The following is a 5,776-nucleotide window of genomic DNA, read 5'->3' on the forward strand; positions in this document are numbered from 1 at the left end:
TATGTTCATCCAGCTATGTCCCATTTCAGTTCTCAAATTTATGTTCAAATGAATTCCTTTTTACATGACTTTCTTCTGTTTTTTGTTTGTTTGTTTTCTGGAGAGGTTTTTGCTATAGGGTGCATGTGCTCACCAGAAAGACAGGGAGAGACAGAGAGATAGAAAGCAATCCCTGGGGGGGATTGCCACGCCGCAATCCCTTCTCTTCCATTCTCCTCTTGGGATCTTGGGCACGCACGCACACACGCCCAGGGTGAGTTTAAGGCACCGGCTCCAGGACTCAAACCATGGTCAACTACATGGGAGTTCAGCAACATAGCCATTACACTAACTGCTGGTCCCTGTCTTGCCTGTGTTTACCATTATGTTAACAGTCAATGGTGGTACTTCAAGGTGACTTCTCTCTTATTACCAGAATTCTATCTATACTTGGCATTTAGTGAGAGCATGGACCTTTGAGTTCCCTCCAACTCCTGAGAATTGCTATTATTAAGGAGCTACAAATATAATTGACAGATGGGAATCAAATGATTGACTTTTTAATTGACACAGAAGCAGACAGGTACCTGTAATTCCTCCCCCACCTAGAAAAGGAAACTAAAAGCAGCATTTCTTGTCATGTCACAATCTTTAATTCCAAAACCCTTACTATACCTCGGTTTAGCAGGAAGTAGTTACAAAAGATGGATCATTGCCCCTATTCCATAGAAATGGACTGAATAATTTACAGTGGAGATTTGCAGTTGAGCTACAAGAAGTAACCAAAGTAACTATATTAAACATCACATAATAGATTAGCCCCTAAAAATGATTTGATTCAATTTTGCTAACTGACCTTGTTTTACTGTTTTAACTTGTAGGGGGAAAAACAATTTAATCATAGCCTTGCTGAATTTTCACAGGAGCTGGGCCTTGAAACCCCAGTCAAAGAGCAGAAGTATCTAAGAAAACAGAGCAAAGAGCTGCTGGTCTTCAGGGCAAAGAGATCTTGTGCGTAGTAGTACTGGTGCCAATAAATCTCCATGTGGCTGTGCAGAAGAGAATTTCTTCCCACTATTCTTCTTTCCCTTTGAGATCTCTTATCCAAAGCTGTTTCTTTGGAGATGGTCTTTGAACATAAGTTCACCATTTCCCCAGGTCCCTGGTTTCCTAAATAAAGCTACCTTTCTTTTTCACCTGCAGTTGCCTCTCAAGTTTGGGCTTTTGAGCAGTGAGCAGCCAAACTTGGGTTCAGTCACTGGACTGAACTTGAAACCAGGCTGGTTACATAATGACAAATATTGCCTTAGTTTGTGTTTTTAAGAAACTCATAAACTTGAAAAGTTGCAAGAGGTAGGAAGTAACTTATGCCAAGCAAAGAAGTGGAGGCATAATTTGTAAACTGGGTCCTTCATAATAATAATATCATTACTTATAGGATTGCAACCTGAAAACTTTGTACTATTATTAATTTTAAAAATTATGCCTGCTTGTTGTCTCAAGTGCAAGCATTACATAAGTGTGGAAAATAAATTGTGCAAATGTCCTGTCCAACTCTTCTCTGCAATATGGAGTTGATAATAGCCAGTTGTTGAGAAAGGTCCCAAAGGTCCCACAGGTCCCACAGGGACCTTTCTCATAATATGAGGTCTCATAATGTGAGTTTCTGTGTAATCGTTGTTAATGTTGTTCTGTGTTAATGGCCGAACTGTCTCAAGAACATAGACTGTTTAGAAGTAAGTTAATGGCCGAACTGTCTCAAGAACATAGACATGTGTCAGTTCTCTAGGAATGAACTGGGCAGACAGGCTGACTTTCCTTCTCTCTGCACGTGCTAACATTAGAGTTCTTACACATTGCACCTTTAGGAAGGGAAAGGTCAGTATGGCTGATGGGAAGACAAATGGAAGCATGGTGAAAATTGTGGGAAGGCCCATTTCCCATTTGCTTATGTGCGCATCATAAAACCTATCATGGTATGATCTTTGAAAATGTCCAAATAATTGGAAATAAGAAGGAAGACACACAAGTCCTTAGCTTCCTTGCAGAGCCCTCACTAGCCAGCAGGCATCCTCACGAAGCCCCTGTTGTGCCAGATGACATGCTTGCTTCTGTGGGCCTCCAGGTGGAATGTCTGGCCAAGTAACACTGTCTCCAAAGGATAATACCTAGAAGCAGTGTGCATACTTTCTCATCATGACTTACTGGCCAACTACTTATGGAGGCAAGACTAGTATCTGCTATGGACAGCCAGGGATGGACATGGCAGGGAGAAGTAGAGACCCACAGGGTCTTTCTCTCCTGGCTCCCATGGACTCAAGGTTGGGGCATGGGATGAACAAACCAGGTCACACAACATACAACATATAATGTCACTCTTTATTACAAAACTAAATGACCATAAGTGGAGAAAATACACAGAACATATGGCCAGTAAGATGGTTATGGTCCTGGCCTAAAAGGGAACTTAGGGTTCTTAGACAGACCTCAAGTCTAGTCATGGTTGTGACCTTAGATTGGTGAAAAGAGAAACAAACATGATATAAATGAAGATGAAGATGACATCCAAGGGCTCCTTTTAGGGGATTTTCTTTAAGGCCTTCTCTGGAATCCTGACCTTAGTCTGGAGGAAGTAAAGGAAAGAAGTCAGGAAATCAAAAGAGCCAGGCTCCCTCAGTTTCATTTCTGGCCCACCAAGCCTCCACTATTTTTGCCTTCTTGGAAGTTCAGAAGCATCCATCTTTTACCTACTTAATTCTCAGACCTTACCTGGTGCATAATGAAGACCTGATTAACTCTGGTATAGTTCTACACATTCTCCTGAAGGTTCCTAGAGAGGGAGAAGATCAGATGATATCCATTACTATCACAGTACAGACAACAAAATGTCACTGCTATAGCTTTATTACTCTTTTACTAGGATAAATGCCAGTATGAACACTACTGTAATGATAAAGAGAGATCTAGTAAATACCAAAATATCTCCCACTAACACTCAAGCCCACTAGAATTCATAGCAGAAAAACAGAGGTGTTCAAAAGAACAAGGAGATTTAATACATATTGACTAAAAAAGAGGCTTAAGAAAATAAATGAAAATTAAAATATAAACATTTTCCAGTTATTTTTGTAAATGAGATATAAGGCACATGTAATATTCACCATTTTGAGGTTTACAATGATATGCTTTTCTAATATATTACAAGTTTGTGCAACCCTCACAGTTTAATTTTAATTATCTGAAAAATACAGCAACTACTTACCTACTAGCTACTTAATTCTCCCCATCCTCCCCTTTCCCCAGACCCTGGTGGACATTTATCATCTGTCTTTATAGATTTGTTTATTTGGGACATTTATATAAATAGACTCATACAATGTAGTCCTTTGTGACTGACTTCTCTCACTTAGCATAGAATTTTCAAGGTTCATCCATGTTACATCATATATCAGAACTTCATTCTATTTTATGGCTCAATAATATTCCATTGTGTGGGTATAGCACATTTGATTTATCCATTCATAAATTTATGAGCATTTGGGTTGTTTTCACCTTTTGGCTATTATGGATAACACTTTTATGAACATTCATGTATATGTTTTTTGTGTGAACACATATTTTCATCTCTCTTGGCAGAATTACTGGGTCATATAGTAATCTTGTGTTTAATATTTGAGGAACTGCCAAACTGTTTTCCGTAAGTTCTGTATCATTTTCCATTCTGACCAGCAATGTATAGAGGTTCCAATTTTTCCTTATCTTTGCCAACACTTGTAATTTTCATTTTTAAAATTAACAGCTATCTAGGTGTATGTGAAGTGATATCTCAGTGTATTTTTGATTTGTATTGGGTCGTGGGAAAAGTCATGACACATTTTTGCATAGAAAAAATACGTCATGACTTTTCTGATAACCCAATAATTGCCAGATGAATAATGATGTTGAATATCTTTTTGGACATGTGTACTTTTTGGAGAAATGTTTATTTATATATCTGCCCATTGGAATTGGACTGCTTGTCTTTCTTGAATGTGTTCTAAGAGTTATTTATGTATTCTGGGTATAAGACCCTTATCAGATATATAATATGCAAATATTTTCTCTGAATCTCTGAGTCTTCTTTTTATCTTTGAGTTGTCTTTATTGATAGTGTCCTTTTATGTAAAACAGTTTAAAATTTTGATGAAGTTCACTTTATCAATTTTTTTTTTCTTGTGTTTTTGTAGCCATATATCAGATACCATTGTCTAACTCAAGGTCATGAAGATTTACCTCTCTGTTTTCTTTTAAGAGTTTTACAGTTTTTGTTTCAAACTTTAGGTCTTTGACCCATTTATTTTTATTTTTTTATTGCCTGTGAGATAGAAATATAAATTTATTCTTTTGTGAATAGATATCTCACTGTCTCTGTAACAAAAAAGTGGAGTTTTTACCCATTGAATATTTTTTTAATTTTTTACACTCTGATTGAAAGCCAATTGACCATAAAGATAAGAGTTTTTATTTTAAAATTTTTTTATTCTTGTTTTTAGAGAGATTCTTGCTATAGGGCATGTGCACTTGCCAGAGAGACAGAGAGAAACAGAGATACAGAAAGCAAGAAATCACCTCCCGGGGGGAAATGGCCAGACTGCAATCCCTTCTACCCCATTCCCCTTTCAGAATCTTAGGTATGCACACACACGTACCCGGCATGAGTTATTCTCATTTTATTACTTTGATCTATATGTCTATTTTTAGGCCTGTACCATCCAGTATTGATTACTATTGTAGATTTGTAGTAAGTTTATAATGACCTTGTAATAAGATTCCCAACTTTATTATATTTTTCAATATTATTTTTAGGGACCAGAAGTTGGCATATGTTGCTGGACTCCCATGTAGTTCACTGCAGTTCCGGTCCCAGACCTGGTGGCTTAAACTCACGCCCAGTGTGTGTGCGTGTGTGCCCAAAATCCCAAGAGGAGAATGGAGGAGAATGGACTGTGGCATGACCATCCCTCCTGGGGGGTGAGTTCTTGTTTTCTGTCTCTCTGTCTTTCTCTGTCTTTCTGGCAAGCACACACACCCTATAGCAAAAACCTCTTCAAAGAAAACAGATTATTTTTTTTGTTCTTGGTTCATTGAATTTTCATTTTAATTTTAGGATTAACCTGTACATTTCTTAAAAAATAACTAGCTTAGATTTTGTTGTGGTTTGCAATTGCATTGAATCTGTATATAAATTTGGGAAGTATTGACATTTTAATATAACCAAGCTACATGAAGAAACCAAAGTAACTTCATATTAAACGTGACATAATAGACTAGCCCTTAAAGATGGTTAGCTCCTCTTTGGCTAACTGACCTTTTTTACTGTTTAACTAGCATCAGAATATCTAATTGTAACTTTTCTGAGTTTTCACAGGAGCTGGGTCTTGAAACCACAAGTGACAGAGCAGGTGTGTACAAGAAAATAAAGAGGAAAAAGATACTGACTTGAGAACAAAGCAGCCCTGAGCATAGCTACTCTGGTGCCAAGTCTCCATGGGGCTGTGCAGAAGAGCATGTGGCCCCCTCTGGCTTTCTTATCTTCTTTTCCTTTAAAATACCTTGTCTCGCTGTGCAACTTTGGGGATGATCTTTGAACATTGGTTCACCATCATCCTGGCTCACTGATTTCCTAAATAAAGCTACCTTTCATTTCCAACACTTGTGTTTCAAGCACTGGCCTTTGAGCAGCAGGCAACTGAACTTGGGTTTGGTCATCAGGAAGGACCTGCAATAAATCTGGACACATTAACAATATTAAATCTCC

General features: G+C 37.9%; 1 protein-coding gene across 1 annotated transcript in view; it reads right to left on the minus strand.

Moving 5' to 3' along the window:
• The window catches only part of LOC102490457 (nuclear RNA export factor 2-like), a 62,518-nt gene that overhangs the window by 29,257 nt on the left and 27,485 nt on the right, over window positions 1-5,776 (minus strand). The window lies entirely within an intron of this gene.

This window comes from Tupaia chinensis, unplaced genomic scaffold (genome assembly GCF_000334495.1).
Source record: "Tupaia chinensis unplaced genomic scaffold, TupChi_1.0 Scaffold144165_1, whole genome shotgun sequence".
NCBI lineage: Eukaryota > Metazoa > Chordata > Mammalia > Scandentia > Tupaiidae > Tupaia > Tupaia belangeri.